The sequence below is a fragment of the Callithrix jacchus genome, chromosome 1, assembly GCF_049354715.1.
Source record: "Callithrix jacchus isolate 240 chromosome 1, calJac240_pri, whole genome shotgun sequence".
Taxonomy (NCBI): domain Eukaryota; kingdom Metazoa; phylum Chordata; class Mammalia; order Primates; family Cebidae; genus Callithrix; species Callithrix jacchus.
Window position 1 is genome coordinate 159,599,718 of NC_133502.1, and position 15,635 is coordinate 159,615,352.

General features: G+C 40.6%; 1 pseudogene across 1 annotated transcript; it reads left to right on the top strand.

Moving 5' to 3' along the window:
- Window positions 1-12,524: 12,524 nt before the first annotated feature.
- On the top strand, window positions 12,525-13,894 carry LOC100414705 (aldo-keto reductase family 1 member B1 pseudogene; annotated as a pseudogene). The gene has a single exon (XR_013535871.1). The product of XR_013535871.1 is annotated as an aldo-keto reductase family 1 member B1 pseudogene (transcript).
- The last annotated feature ends 1,741 nt before the right edge of the window (window positions 13,895-15,635 follow it).

Below are 15,635 nucleotides of genomic sequence, written 5' to 3' on the forward strand. Positions count from 1 at the left end.
TCTAATCATCAGTGTGATGCTAAATCTTGATTAGATCCTAGTTTAAAAATATTTTGAGGGAAAATTTTGATACACTATCAATAAACTGGATCATAGAGAATACCGTATTATGAAATTACTATGAATTTTCCTAGGCGTGACAATATTATTGTGGTAACTTAGGAGAACATCTCTTTCTTAGGAGATGCATGCTGAAGTACTTAAGGGTGAAATGTCACGTTATCTGAAACTTAGGTTCAAATGCTTGAAAAAATAAATGTAGATCTAGAGCTAAAGCAAGTAGCAAAAGGTTAACAATGATTGAAACTAGGTGGAAAGTATTTGTTACATTGTGTTACTCAAATTTTCTGTATGATTGAACACTTTTTGTCATAAATAGTATCAGATACACAAAAAAAGAAATCAAAACAACAATTACCAGTATCCCCTCCAACCCCACCAGTTTTAGTTACCCGACATCAACCATGGTTTGAAATATTAAATGGAAAATTCCAGAAATACACACTTAGTAAGTTTTAAATTGCACACCATTTGGAGTAGCATGATGAAGTCTTGTACCATCCCACTCTGTCCTATCCAGGACATGAATCATCCTTTTGTCTCATGTATCCACACTGTCTACGCTACACTTTCGCTAGTCACTTATTGGTTGTCTCAGTTATCCAATCTACTGTCACAGTGTCCAGTGCTCATGTTCAAGGAATCCTTACTTTACTAAATAACTGCCCCAAAGCACAAGCATAGTGACAATGGCAATTCTGATATGCCAAAGAGAAGCTGTAAAGTGCTTCCTTTAAGCGAAAAGGTGAAAGTTCTCGGGTTAGTAAGGAAATAAAAACATTTTATACTGAGGTTGCTAAGATCTGCCATAAGAACAAGCTTTCTGTTAGTGAAATTGTGAAGAAAAAAGAAACTCATGTAAGTTTTGCTGTTGCACCTCAAACTGCAAAAGTCCACAGTGCATGAAAAGTGCTTCGTGAAGATGGAAAAGTCATTAAATCTGTGTGTGGAAGACCTAAACATGTTTCTATTGACAGCGATTGGGTTCAGGACTATCCATGGTTTCAGGCATCTGCTAGGGATCTTGGGACATACACCCTACAAATAAGAGAGGACTGCTGTACTGATGTTTTGGAAAATAATATGAGAGGAAGCCAAAGCTGTGCTCAGAAGCAAATTAGTCTACCTTTATACTTGCCCTTATTAGAAAAGATAAGTGAAAATATGTCTCCTAACATATACTTTAACCAAAGTATATTTGAAATAGACCTTTAGAAGAATTTATAACAAAATTTTCTCAATGTTTATGAGGAAATTAAACCTTCACTCTGCTTCTATGACCTTCTCAGGGTAGGATGCACAAAAACAGCACTAGGCTTCCATATGCCTACTGAAGGCTTCACGTTCTCTCCCTCCTTAAGCTCATGTAAGTGCTTTAGGATTTCTCTTTGTGCGTGTGCTGGAGAATATTGGCACAATATTTTACCCTTCATGAAAAGGGTAAAAATGAGGCTGAAACCATAATTAATAAGTTGATCCAAAAATCATTCAGAAATGATGAGAAATTAAGAGTACAACAGAGAAACATTCATTGTCTGTATTCTTGCTGTCATTTATTGTAAAGATTATGAATATTAAGAATAAAATTAACTTGAGAAACAAACCATACAGGACTTTCATCCAGATCGTTTCTGTCTAGTAACTGCTCATACCATGTTTGGGAGAAATGAGTGCTTCAAATGAGAAATAGAATTTATAGTCATGTGCCACAAAAATGTTTTGGTCAAAGATGAACCACCTATATGGTGGTGGTCTCATAAGATTATAATGCTGATTTTGACTGTACTTTTTCTATATTTAGATATGTTTAGATACGTAAATACTTACCATCATGTTACTATTGCCTACTGTATTCAGTATAGTAACATGCTGTACCATTTTGTAGCCTAGGAGCAATAGGCTATACCATTTAGTCTTGGTGTGTAGTAGACTATCTCATCTAGGTTGGTATAGTGTTGACCTAAAGAAAGAAAAGAAGGCAAAATTAATATAAAGAGTTTATCTGGGCCAAGGTCAAGGACCATAGCCTGGGACACACTTCCAAGCTGCCCTGGAAAGTGCTCCCTTCAGCCTTTGCTACAAGCACAGTTTTTTGTTTGTTTCTTTTTGTTTTTGTTTTTTGAGACAGAGTCTCTCTCTGTTGCCCAGGCTGGAGGGCAATGGCACAATCTCGGCTCACTGCTACCTCTGACTCCCAGGTTCAAGTGATTCTCCTGCCTCGGCCTCCTGAGTAGTTGCTGGGATTACAGGTGTGATCCACCACACCTGGCAAATTTTTGTGTTTTTAGCAGAGATGGGGTTTCGCCAGGTTGGCAAGCCAGTTTTTAAAGGCAAAGGGGAAAAGGAGTGGGCTGAGAGAAAGTTGTTTTACAGGAATTCTCCCTGGTTTACAGAAATAACATGGGTTAGTGATCGGTCGAACTACAGGGTAAAAGTTATGGGGTCCAGCATATTGCATGTTATGGCACCTTGGAGTAAGTTAGTCCAGAGCCCACAGAACAAGTGACTTCAGGAGGTTATTATTTACCTCAAGGGGGAATAAGACATGACAGCTGCTGCATTTCAGTGCCTCTCTGGGCCTGATCACTAAAGGGGGTCACACTCCTAAATTAAAAGTTTTTTTCTTTCTCAGACAGTTCACTCTATGATGTTAGCACAATGACAAAATCACCTAACGACACATTTCTTAGAACATATCCGCATCATTAAGTAACACATGACTGTAAATGAACAGAACATACAACATAAGAAGTTTTTCTAGTGAGAAAAATTATGATAAAAAAATAGCAACAATTAATGGAGTCATTTGTTCAATCACCGACATGCTGAAGATAAAGTGGTGAATAGGCATGTTTTCTGAACTAAAAGAGATTGTAACATAACCAATCAAAAGTAGAAGGCAGAGTTAGCATTAGATCGTGAATACTTAGGAATCAGATAAGGGCTTAACTAACTTCTGCATGTCGTAGAGCCACAGGAATGTTCAAGGTCAACTAATATCTTCTTTAAAAAATAATAATGAGGCCAGATGTGGTGGCTCACACCTGTAATCCCAGCACTTAGGGAGGCCAAGGTGAGCAGGTCACCTTGAGGTCTGGCATTTGAGACCAGCCTGACCAATACAGTGAAACACTGTTTCTACAAAAAATATAAAAAATTAGCTGAGTGGGGTGGCAGGTGCCTGTAATCCCAGATACTCTGGAGACTGAGACAGGAGAATCACTTTAACCCGGAAGGTGATGGTTGCAGTGAGCCAAGATCATGCCACTGCACTCCAGCCTGGGTGACAAAGTGAGACTTTATCTCAAAAAAGAAAAAAATAATAACAATAATGTATATGAGCAAAGGATTATCTACAAGGCTGTTTATTGCAGTGGTATTTATAATAATTTATATATATGTGCTTCTCATATATATGAAATAACTTAAATTTGGAATTATTTATATAATGGAATGGAATGGCATACATCCACTTGAAAAGTGTACTGTAGCTTTGTTGCATAAAAAGGCTGCAGTGAGCTGAGAATATGTCATTGCACTTCAGCCCAGGTGACAACAGACTCCATCTCAAAAAAAAAAGAGCAGTTCACAAAATAGTATGTACTTATATAAAATTCTTTGCAATTTGCCAACTACATCCTGCTATATGATACTTCCAATAACTCTGTGAAGTATTCTACCATCATCATTCTGTGGATGATAAAACTGGAGTCAGGAATCAAGTGATTTATCTGAATTCATATAGCCAGTAAATGTGAGATCCAGGACTTGTACTTAGAGCTTCTAAGTACAAATCACCCGACCTTTTCACTTTCTCACATTGCCTAAGGGGGAAAGCAAGAGTACATAATACTGTACTTACAGGGAACCAGATTTCCATGAGAAGGTGGATAAAATGTCTTTTGAATTATAATTGTATTTTATATATCCCCAAGTTATCCATTTATTCTCAGTTCAAATTTCAACATAATTCTAATGTACACATTTTGCTGCATATTTGCTAGGCCCATTCCAAATCTCTCTAATGTGTTACAGAAGAAGTATTCAGTAGGATATTTCTGGTGATTCACATCATAATGATTCACCACTCACTCAAAAGGCCATTCTTAGAGTGAGGATATTATTCTTGTGAAACCATATCTTTAATTCTATCTATCAATGACTAATCTAAAAGCCCTAACTTAAGACTGCTTCTACATTAAGTTAGAATTGCACTTTCTCTTCCTGTCAATTCAATTTTATTTTCAACAAAAAGTCAAGAAGGAACACTTGCTGCTAAATGTCCCATTAGCATTCTCTGACCTTCTCCACAGTTGTGCTGAAGCTCTGAACCTGCTGTGGCCACTGAGATGCACAAAAGAAATGGAAAAAGGCACTTAATGTTCTGGAGTGGTCCAAAATGCCAAGGAGCAGTCAGAGCATAGAGGGAAAGGATGGGGTGAGGGGGGAAGACACTGCTGGACTATTAGAAATAAGAATAGCAAGGTGCTGAAGATTTGGAGCCACAAAAATATTTTTATGTAAAAAAAAAACAAAGACATTTCTGGGTGATTCTGTGACATAAATACATATATACAAATCATCCCTCCCTAAAAGAGACTGTAATTTAAAAAAAAATTATTCAACAAAAATAATTATGTAAAATCCAGGGGAATGTTTCAACCTTAACAACTACTAAACCCACATACCACTGTGGGTTTTTCCTGAAATAATTGTGCAATGGATGGCATAAAATGGAAGAAATTGGAGGGAAACATTATATCCCTTGGAGAGACAGAGATTTAGAGATGGGAGTTAAGGGGAAAAAATGAGAAACAGCCACTTGGAGCCATTTTCCTCTTCCTCTTACTTCCCCTTTGTCTAGAAAAAATATTCTGGGCCCTGAGTGTGGATATGATTTGGCTGTGTTCCCATCCAAATCTCATCTTGAACTGTAGCTCCCATGCTTCCCATGTATCAAGACCAAATATATAACATAGAAAATCAAATCAGTAAAATGGAGGACAAACTTTGGAAGGTTTCTCAGACTACAGAGGAAAAAATCAAGAGGACGAAATGTCAAGAACGGTGATAATATGGTTTGGCTTTGTGTCCACACCTAAATCTCATCTTGAATTGTAATCCCAGAATCCCCACCTGTAGTGGGAGGGACCCAGTGGGAGGTAACAAAATCATGGGGATGGTTTCTCCCATGCTATTCTCATGATAGTACATTTTCACAAGAGTTGATGGTTTTATAAAGGGCTTCCCCCTTGACTCAGTTCTCATTCTTCTCTCTCTTGCTGCCATGTAAAGGATGTGTTGCTTCCCCTTCTGCCATGACTGAAAGTTTCCTGAGACCTCCCAAGACATGCAGAACTGTAAGTCAATTAAACCTCTTTTCTTTATAAATTACCCAGTCTCAGGTATTTCTTCATAGCAGCGTGGGCATGAACTAACAAAGGTGACAAATATGATCACTGGTATTAAGAAGTTCAATATTTGGAGAAAAGAACAAATAGAACACAAGCAGTATTCAGAGACATAACAGAAAACAACTTTTGTGATTCTGATTCTACCAATTCAGGCAAATCTGCTGAGGAGATAACTTAACCATACTCTGCAGATGTTTTAAAATTTAGTCAGGAGAAGAATTCTACAACTACTCAAAGGGAAAAAAGTGGAATCATTACTACTTGCTATGGTTTAAATGTTTGTGTCTTCCCAAAATTCATATGTTGAAATTCTAACTCCTAGGGTGATAGTATTAGGAGACAGGGCCTTTGGGGGTGAGCAGGTCATGAGGGCAGAGTGTTCATGATTGGGATTAGTGCCTTTATAATAGAGACCCCAGAAAACTAGCTCATCCCTTCCACTACATAAAGATACAGCAAGAAGGCACCTTCTATGAATCAGGAAATGTGCCCTCAACAGATATCTCCGAAGTTGCCAGCACCTTGATCTCAGGCTTCCCAGCCATTAGAACTGTGAGAAATAAATTTCTGTTGTTTATAAGTCACCTGGTCTGTGGTATTTTATTACAGCAGCCCAAATTGACTAAAACACTGCTGGTCAAAATTCTTCAGCATGCTGGTCCTGGTGGCACATACCTGTAGTCCCAGCTACTCAGGAGGCTGGAGTGGGAGTGATTGCTTGAGCCCAAAAGTTTAAGGCCAGCCTGGGAAACACAGCAAGACCCCATCTCTAAAAGAAATTTTGTTTTTGTACACCTTCTCACTCTGTCATCCAGGCTGGAGTGCAGTGGTGTGATCACGGCTTACTGCAGTCTTGACCTCCCTGGGCTAAGGTGATCCTCATATGTCAACTTCCTAAGTAGCTGGGACTACAGGCACATGCCACTACATCCAGCTAATTTTTGTATTTTTTGTAGAGATGGGGTTTTGCTATGTTGCCCAGGCTGGCCTTGAACTCCTGAGCTCAAGCGATCTGCCTGCCTCAGCCTCCCAAAGTGTGTGAATTACAGGCGTGACCCACTGCACCCAGCCTAAAATAATTTTTTTATTTTTAAACTTCAAAAAAAAATCATTCAGCTGCAAGTGAAAGAAACTCAACTCAAATTAGCTTTGATTTGAAAAATTAGCTGGGCGTGGTGGTACACACCTGTAATCCCAGCTACTCAGGAGGTTAAGGCAGGAGAATTGCTTGAACCCAGGAGGTGGAGTTTGCAGTGAGCCGAGATCATGTCGCTGCACTCCAGACTGGGCAACAGAGCAAGACTCTGTCTCAGAAAAAAGGAAATGTTTTGGTTCATGTAATCTGGGAAGTCTAGGATGAATTTTGCTTCAGAGTCAGCTGAATCTCTGGGAAGTCTAGGATGAATTTTGCTTCAGAGTCAGCTGAATCTCTGGGAAGTCTAGGATGAATTTTGCTTCAGAGTCAGCTGAATCTCTGGGAAGTCTAGGATGAATTTTGCTTCAGAGTCAGCTGAATCTCTGGGAAGTCTAGGATGAATTTTGCTTCAGAGTCAGCTGAATCTAGGCTTCAAATGATATCTTCAGGGCTGTCTTTCTCTTTCCATTTCTCAGTTTTGTGTGCCTCTACTTACCTTCATATCCATGTTCATATTCTCCATATTCTCCCTCTCTCTCTCATTTCACTCTTGCTCTCCCCATTCCCTCTCTCAACATAGCTATTAGTAACTGCAGATTTACATTCCCTCAATTACCAAACCCAGCAGAAATAATTATTTCTCCAACTCCTTTCATCAACCCCAGGGAAGATTCTGGCTGGCCCCAGCTGAGTCAGATTCCATCCAAGAAGCAGTCAGTATCTCCAGTGATTGCAGTGCTTTGATTGATCGGCCTGCATTATGTGCACACCCTGTGGGAGTGCAGGGTGGGGTGGGGGTCCACATGGCATCATTATTGACAGGCTCAACAGAACCATGTAGATTTTCCCTAAGCAACCAGAAGAACTGGGTAGGGAAAAAAATAACTATCACAGTCCACTAGAGTACAAAGAAAGCTCAGTCTGGCCCCAGATACTAGTCCACAATAGTAAATGGTATGCAGCAATGCTTTTCTGAGTTTTTTTAAGAAAAGACAGTAAAAGAAATCTGTATGGGCAACACAATACATGTGAAAGTAACAAAAGCATTTTCAGGTATGCAAAGACCCCAAAATGATGTTTCCTAAAAAAATAAATAAAATACTCAAAGAAGAACTCCAAATAAATAAGAGACGGTAAAAATAAACAGCTAATGAACAATAATTGTGGGTATTAACCCAGCAAAATATAACCAAAGCTTCACTTGTTTCTCACTCTTAAACATTTTCAGTTTAGAGAAAACAGATCCAGAATGAGGCCAAAGAACAAGCATAGAACAAGGAAGGCAGAGAGCAGGATGAATAGATCACAGCAAAGAGTAAGCTATTAGGACATAAGATTTAAGGACGTGATGGCTCATGCTTGTAGTTTCAGCTGCTCTGGAGGCTGCAGCAGGAGGATCTCATGAGCCCAGGAGTTCTTGGGCAACATAGCAAGAACAAATCTCTAAAAATAAAATAAATAAGATTTCAGAGATTTTGGTGCAGCATATCACACTGCCATGTGTGTACCTAAGCAACAATCTTGTCTGTTCTTCACATGTACCCCAAAACCTAAAATGCAATTTAAAAAAAGAGATTTTGGTATGATGATGAAGCTAAGGTATATCCCTGAAAATGGGTGGTTGAGACTCATTCAAGTTTAAAATGTCAAAGAACTGTGAGGATAGGGTCTTGGGATATTGTCCCATGAATATGGTATTTGCTCAGATGATACAAGGCGTCTGGATGGAGAGAAGACCAGCCCGACTACCAGAGTAGTCCATGAATTTGGTCATAGGACTCAGTCATGGATGACATGCATGATCTGAACTTAGAAAATGGTTTACCTGAATAGAATGAATTTCACAAGAAGGTCATTTTCCCATGCAACTGGAAGAGCAGTGGGTTTTAAATGCAATGGGATCAGGGAGGATGTTGATCTCAGTAGCAGCTGAGACTTGGATGAAAGAGCAGCTTCTTGAGAAGGCTACACGGGAAAGGGTTGCTCCTTGAATGAGAGCATCATTTCTGTTAAGGCAGGAGGTGAAAAGATCATCCAGAAAAGAAATAAAAGGGCTGGACGTAGTGGCTCACGCCTGTAATCCCAGCACTTTGGGAGGCCACGGCAGGTGGATCATGAGGTCAGAAGATCAAGACCATCCTGGCCATGGTGAAACCCCGTCTCTACTAAAATACAAAAATTAGCTGGGCGTGGTGGCGTGTCCCTGTAGTCCCAGCTACTCAGGAGGCTGAGGCAAGGGAATTGCTTGAATCCAGGAGATGGAGGTTGCAGTGAGCTGAGATAGTGCCACTGCACTCCAGCCTGGTGAAAAAGCAAGACTCCATCTCAAAAAAAAAAATAGAAAAGAAAAGAAATAAAGAGATAACAGAGTGTGTTTAGCATGGAAGGAGGAGAGTAGGGTGGATCTATGTCAAGGAAGAGCACTATAGGATGATACAAGAATGCAGGCAAGTATGGAAATGATTTGATGACAAGAAGGGCTTGCATTTGAGGGCAGCCAGAGTTGGAAAGGGTGAAAAGCTGGTAGGATTCGAACTCTGCTATCAGTGCATTGTTGGGCAGGGTGACATCAAACAGCTTGCTGAGGTCAGCAGATTTATCTCCCATTCCTTCCTCCAGCTATTACCTGCAGTTAAAGATTACTGGCCTAGGACAGAGCATGCCCATTAGAGCCAACAGTAGCAATACAGAGCTCTCTTGTTTTCATGTCCTAATCCAGAGGTCATTATTCAGTCTTAGAATAGGGAGCCAGTCCTGCTCTCAATCTTGATGTTTTTCCTCACTCCTGCCAATCATACTTTTCATTTTCCAAGAAGAAGCCTTTTGAGAGGTTGTGTTGGTCCCTTGTATTCTCCCATAGTGATCAGGAGAACAACCACCAGGATCTGGCTCCAGCTTCACCACACAGCCCCAGTTCTCAAAAGGCTGAGAGCGTCCTGTGCCAGGGGTTTCACGGTCCCGTACAAAGTAATTTTCATTCATAGAGTTCATTTACAGTTGATATGTCTCACACAGTCTACCTTATTTTGCTGAAAGGATTCTCATATTGCATTTTATTTGTCTAAATACTAAAACTTTATCAGATAAAATATTGCATTGAAAGAGCATAATTTCAAACTAGACAATTTTCTGTACTGTTATATACTATTAAGAAAATCCAAAGAATTGTAAACACCATACACATCTCATTAAACTTGTAAAATCAAGAATGTCAAAAAGACAGTGTCTGGCACAACACTCAAGTGTTGGCAAGAGTGTGGAGAAATTAGAACTGTCATACATTGCTGGTAGGAAGGGAAAGAGAGGCAGTCACTTTAAAAACAGTTTGGTAGTTTCTTAACATAGAGTTACCCTATGATCCAGCAGTTCCACTCTTAGGCATATACTCAAGAGAAACTTGTATACAAATGTTCATAGCAACATTATTCATAATAGGCAAAAACAGAAATAATCCTAATGTCTATCAGCTGATGCTAGATAAATAAAATGTGATCAATCCATAGAGTAGAATATTATTTGCAATAAAAAGTAATGAAGTACTGGTACCTGCTACAATGTGAATGAACTTTGAAAACATTATGCTAAGTGAAAGAAACCAGACAAAAGACCACTTATCATGTGATTACATTTATGTCAAATGTCCAGACTAGAAAAATCTATAGGCAAATTTCCAGAATAGCAAATGCATCTATTGTACAGTTTAAATGGGTGGATTTTATGAAATATTAATTATATCTCTAAAAACTTTTTAAGTATCAGAAACGGATTCTGTAAGTATTGTATCATAGGTCTAGCACATGGTAAACATCTGTTTTAGTTAGTTTGTGTTGTTATAAAGGACTACCTGAGGCTGGGAAATTGATAAAGAAAAGAGGTTTATTTGGCTCAGAGTTCTGCAGGCCGTGCAAGCAGCACAGCACTGACATCTGCATCTGGCAAGGGCCTCAGACTGCTTCCATTGATGGCAGAAGAAGGGGAACTGGTGTGCTGAGATCACCTGCTGAGAAAGGAGGCAAGAGAGAGGAGGAAGATGCCAGGCTCTTTCTAACAACCAGCTCCTGAGGAAACTTTCTCAGGAACTAATAGATCAAGAACTCATTCATTACCTTAAGGAAGACACTAAGTCTTTCATGAGAGATCCACCCATATGACCCAAACACCTCCCACCAGGCCCTGCCTCCAACATTAGGGATCAAATTTCAACATAAGACTTGGTGGGGCTGGCCGGCATGGTGGTTCATACCTATAATCCCAGCACTTTGGGAGGCAGAGGTGGGCAGATCATGAGGTCAGTCGTTCAAGACCAGCCTGACCAACATGGTGAAACCCTATCTCTACTAAAAATCCAAAAATTAGCTGGGCATAGTGGTGGGTACCTGTAATCTCGCTACTCAGGAGGCTGAGGCAGGAGAATCACTTGAACCCAGGAGGCAGAGGTTGCAGTGAGCCAAAATAGCGCCACTGCACTCCAGCCTAGGTAGCAGACTGAGACTCTGTCTCAAAAAAAAATAAAAAAGGACTTGGTGGGGCCAAGCAAACTATATCCAAATCATAGCAGCAACCAGTAAGTGTTTGCTGAATGAAAAATTGAAGGAATTAATAGATTTATATTGACCAGAGTTATAAATTATGCCTTAGTAAACTTCATAAAAACATTACTATTTTTACTATTAATTTGAAATGGATGACAACTGAGGCAGAGACAAAATTGATTTTTGTATAAGCAATATCAATACCTCTGGGATGTACCAAACATTTCAAACAAAATAGCCCTGGGAATGTTTATTTTGTGTTCAGCTGTCTCAGCCATCAGTAAATAATGTTTCCCTCTAGAGATACTCAGCATGAAAATATGAAAAATTAGTTAAAATCACTGACTTCTATCTTAAGAATTCTTTAAAATCACTTCACATTTACTCATTCAGATCTGTGAACCTCTCATTATTCCTAGTTCATCAACCTCTATTAATCTCAGAGTTGGGCTCAAAGCTGAGCTTAAAGCTTCTAAATCTAGCCTCATGCCCATTTTTTTGCTTTTATGACCTGTCTTGGACATGCATCTTGGTCTCAAATAAAGCACTATCCGTCAGAGTTTGGCCTCTGGCCCCATATACAACAGCTATGAAAAAGAGATATTCCACCTTAAACTAGCCTCCCCTACAGGACAATGTGATCAAGCATTATTCCAGAAAGCAACTCACTCCCAAGGCTTCAACCTATCACTGTGCATGAAGATAGCAGGTGATGTAGCACCTTCAAATTCCTACATGCAAGAATTAGAGAAATAGAAAACATATCTCAGAAACCCTGTAGATCTAAATTCATCATAGAAATTATAGCCCCTGAATAGGGGCCGTGTAGCACCTTCAAATTCCTACATGCAAGAATTAGAGAAATTGGAATAGAAATTTGTAGCACCTTCAAATTCCTACATGCAAGAATTAAAGAAATAGAAAACTATCTCAGAAACCCTGTAGATCTAAATTCATCATAGAAATTATAGCCCCAGAATGAAAAGAAAATTTATCAGTCCCTTTCCAACTTAACATTGATGAAAGACAGTCATCTATCCCATCTGCCTATTCCATGAATGTCAACTTACACACAACTAAAATCAGAAGCTCAATTCTTGAAGTCTATCCTATACTTAATGCTAGCTACCAGCCTACTTAATATTGGACATGTAATGCCTTCATGAACTACTGCTTCTAGGGAGATGTTTAGTAGAGTTATGCTGGAAGTATTGCTGTGCTGAAGAACCAAATGATTAATTTACTTTTGGCATTCAACAAGGGGGTGAATTGCTACCAAAAGAAACTGCATAAAAATCTTCCCCCTTTTAACCCTAGAGTAAAATTTCTGAAGCCAGTCCACATATTAGAATCACTAGAGAGCTTTAAAAATATATCAATCCAACGGTTCTGGGCGGGGGTCTGGGGAGCGCAGCAGCAATGGCGGGCCACCTTGTGCTCTACAACGGCTCCAAGATGCCCATCCTCGGGCTGGGCACCTGGAAGTCCCCTCCAGGCCAAGTGACCGAGGCTGTGAAGGTGGCCATCGACGTTGGGTACCGCCACATCAACTGTGCCCACGTGTACCACAATGAGAATGAGGTGGGGGTAGCCATTCAGGAGAAGCTCAAGGAGCAGGAGTTGAAGCGTGAGGAGCTGTTCATAGTCAGCAAGCTGTGGTGCACGTACCATGAGAAGGGCCTGGTGAAAGGAGCCTGCCTGAAGACGCTCAGCGACCTGAAGCTGGACTACCTGGACCTCTACCTTATTCACTGGCCAACTGGCTTTAAGCCTGGGAAGGAATTTTTCCCATTGGATGAGTCAGGCAACGTGATTCCCAGTGACACCAACATTCTGGACACGTGGGCGGCCATGGAAGAACTGGTGGATGAAGGGCTGGTAAAAGCTATTGGCATCTCCAACTTCAACCATCTCCAGGTGGAGAGGATCTTAAACAAACCTGGCTTAAAGTATAAGCCTGCAGTTAACCAGATTGAGTGCCACCCATACCTCACTCAGGAGAAGTTAATCCAGTACTGCCAGTCCAAAGGCATTGTGGTGACCGCCTACAGCCCCCTAGGCTCTCCCGACAGGCCCTGGGCCAAGCCCGAGGACCCTTCCCTCCTGGAGGATCCCAGGATCAAGGCGATCGCAGACAAGTACAATAAAACCACAGCTCAGGTGCTGATCCGGTTCCCCATGCAGAGGAACTTGGTGGTGATCCCCAAGTCTGTGACACCAGAACGCATTGCTGAGAACTTTAAGGTCTTTGACTTTGAACTGAGCAGCGAGGATATGACCACCTTACTCGGCTACAACAGGAACTAGAAGGTCTGTGCCTTGGTGAGCGCTGTCTCCCACAAGGATTACCCCTTCCATGAAGAGTTTTGAAGCTGTGGATGCCTGCTCATCCCTGAGTGACCTATACCTGTGTTTCCTGCCTCATTTTTTTCCTTGCAAATGTAGTATAGCCTGTGTCATTCAGCAGTGGGACAGCAGCTTATAGAGTGGCCAGCGAGAGCGTGTCTGGCTTGATGTTGGATCTCACGAGGCCTGCCCATAGAGTAGAAGTCTCTTCCAGTTTGCTTTGCCCTTCTCTTTGCCCCACTGGGGAAAGTACAACCCGAATACCCTTTCTGACCAAAGAGAAGCAAAATCTGCCAAGTCAAAATGGTGCCACTAACAGCTGAGTTTTGACTGCTTGGACTGTAATCCTTTCAGCAAGACTTCTCTTTGCCTCAAATAAAAAGTGCTTTTGTGAAAAAAAATAAAAATATATCGATCCTCAAGTCTCACTCCCAGAGATTCCGATTAGTCTTGGATGGGATATGGGCATCTATATGTTTTAAAATCTCCCCCCGGCCTGGTGCAGTGGCTCACTCCTACAATCCCAGCACTTTGGGAGGCCAAGGTGCATGGGTCACCTGAGGTCAGGTGTTCAAGACCAGCCTGGGCAAAATGGTAAAACCCTGTCTCTACTAAAAATACAAAAATTAGAAAGGCATATTGGCACATGCCTGTAATCCCAGCTACTCAGGAGGCCGAGACATGAGAATCACTTGAATGCGGGAGGCAGAGGTTGCAGTGAGCTGAGATCGTGCCATTGCACTCCAGCCTAGGCGACAGAGCAAGACTCCTCAAAAAAATAAATAAATAAGTAAAACCTCACCCAAGTGATTCTAATGGGTAGCCAGTGTTCAGAAATGCTGCCATAGAGTACTGGAGAACAGAGAGCCAGACGAGACAATTAAAAACAGGATAAGGCACTCTAGTAACAGAACCTTAGACCTAGCAAACAGGCTAGTGCCTACTCAAATGTTAACATCAAGTATATGGTGAACATGTTACTGGACAAATTGTAGTGCATCAAAATTCTGTACTGAGAGTAAACTTAGAGCATCTATAAATGCAAAGACTAAGAACTGTGTGCAAATCCTGATAAGGCCACAATGTGAAATAAGCAAGGGGCATTCTAATGCAAACATGGAGAAACACAGGAAAAGCAATGCCAGGCTGGATAAGAACCAAAACTATTTGACTTTTCAGAGTGATCATCACATTTCGGGTGGGGTGCAGTAGCTCGCGCCTGTAATCCCAGTACTTTGGGAGGCCGAGGCGGGTGGATCACTTGAGACTAGGAGTTCAAGACCAGGCTGGCTAACATAGTGAAAACTCCTCTCTACTAAAAATACAAAAAATTAGCTGGGTGTGGTGGCACATACCTGTAATCCCAGCTACTCAGGAGGCTGAGGAATGAAAATCACTTGAACCCAGGAGGCAGAGGTTGCAGTGAGCTGAGATCATGCCACTGCACTCCAGCCTAGGGGACAGACAAGACTCCGTCTCAAAAAAAAAAAAAAAAAAAAAGAGTAACTATCATATACTGAGTAAGAACTTGAACTGGTATCAGAATCCCACATAATAATATTTTATTCTGCAGGAGCTGGATTTAATGAAAAAAGTACTAATAATATTTTACACATAGTTATGTGTGGATGTGTTTGATTAGGAACATTAGTTCTTATTTCAGAGTGTGAATTCTGATCCTTTGTTGTCATCCTCCGAAAGTCCCGTAAAAATATTATATATAGGCAATTGGACTCTGCTTGACTCTTTGAACCAAGACTTGGTGTTCAAATGGACAAAACAAATAAGAACTCTATTTTAATAAAGGTTTATTCAGTCTATGGCACTCTAAATTACACTCATAGAAGGCATCTTGAAAGATCCCTTCAAGTCTTGCTCTGGCAAATGCAGGCTGCAGACTTTAAGCCTTGAGATCATCAAACCCTTGGTTTCTCTGCTCTTAAAAATGCTTTGAAAATTCTTCTTGGGTATGATTTTGGTAACATCAAGATAAAATACTAGTTTTATCTAAAATGGCTGGGAAAGCTCATCCTAAATAAGGAGACTGCATAACCTCTTTGTCCATGATTCCTAAAACATGGCTTGAGGTTGCTCAGTGAAACAAGCCTTTTGTTTTAATATTTTCCAGCCAAGAGATTTTAGAAAATT